The sequence below is a fragment of the Bos indicus genome, chromosome 6, assembly GCF_029378745.1.
Source record: "Bos indicus isolate NIAB-ARS_2022 breed Sahiwal x Tharparkar chromosome 6, NIAB-ARS_B.indTharparkar_mat_pri_1.0, whole genome shotgun sequence".
Lineage (NCBI taxonomy): Eukaryota > Metazoa > Chordata > Mammalia > Artiodactyla > Bovidae > Bos > Bos indicus.
In genome coordinates this window covers 16,000,946-16,002,332 of record NC_091765.1, presented here as the reverse complement: position 1 = coordinate 16,002,332, position 1,387 = coordinate 16,000,946, and positions in this window count along the sequence as shown.

The window sequence follows — 1,387 nt, the reverse complement described above, 5'->3', positions numbered from 1 at the left end:
ATCAAATTGCCAACATCTGCTGGATCATGGAAAAAGCAAGAGAGTTCCAGAAAAACATCTATTTCTGCTTTATTGACTATGCCAAAGCCTTTGACTGTGTGGATCACAATAAACTGTGGAAAATTCTGAAAGAGATGGGAATAGCAGACCACCTGACCTGCCTCTTGAGAAATTTGTATGCAGGTCAGGAAGCAACAGTTAGAACTGGACATGGAACAACAGACTGGTTCCAAATAGGAAAAGGAGTACGTCAAGGCTGTATATTGTCACCCTGTTTATTTAACTTATATGCAGAGTACATCATGAGAAACGCTGGACTGGAAGAAACACAAGCTGGAATCAAGATTGCCGGGAGAAATATCAATAACCTCAGATATGCAGATGACACCACCCTTATGGCAGAAAGTGAAGAGGAACTCAAAAGCCTCTTGATGAAAGTGAAAGAGGAGAGTGAAAAAGTTGGCTTAAAGCTCAACATTCAGAAAACGACGTTCATGGCACCCGGTCCCATCACTTTATGGGAAATAGATGGGGAAACAGTGGAAACAGTGTCAGACTTTATTTTTCTGAGCTCCAAAATCACTGCAGATGGTGACTGCAGTCATGCAATTAAAAGACGCTTACTCCTTCGAAGGAAAGTTATGACCAACCTAGATAGCATATTCAAAAGCAGAGACATCACTTTGCCAACAAAGGTCTGTCTAGTCAAGGCTATGGTTTTTCCTGTGGTCATGTATGGATGTGAGAGTTGGACTGTGAAGAAGGCTGAGCGCTGAAGAATTGATGCTTTTGAACTGTGGTGTTGGAGAAGGCTCTTGAGAGTCCCTTGGACTGCAAGGAGATCCAACCAGTCCATTCTGAAGGAGATCTGCTCTGGGATTTCTTTGGAAGGAATGATGCTAAAGCTGAAACTCCAGTACTTTGGCCACCTCATGCCAAGAGTTGACTCATTGGAAAAGACTCTGATGCTGGGAGGGATTGAGGGAAAGAGGAGAAGGGGACGACAGAGGATGAGATGGCTGGATGGCATCACTGACTCGATGGACGTGAGTCTGGGTGAACTCCGGGAGTTGGTGATGGACAGGGAGGCCTGGCGTGCTGCAATTCATGGGCTCGCAACGAGTCGGACACGACTGAGGGACTGATCTGATCTGATCTGAAGGGAAATGTGATCATCTCCTGCTTGATCATCATCTTCCTCTTTTTTTGACTGCCCTTAATTCTTTCTTTCAGATCTGTCACTTCAGAAATCCGGAGAATTACAGAAAGTCTGGAAGTGTTTTCTTATTTGAAAAAATTTGGCTGTGTGTCTTCTTTTTTTTAAAAAATTATTTTTCCCCCTTTTTTCTTGAGGTATATTCTATATGCAATGAAATGCACAAATGTT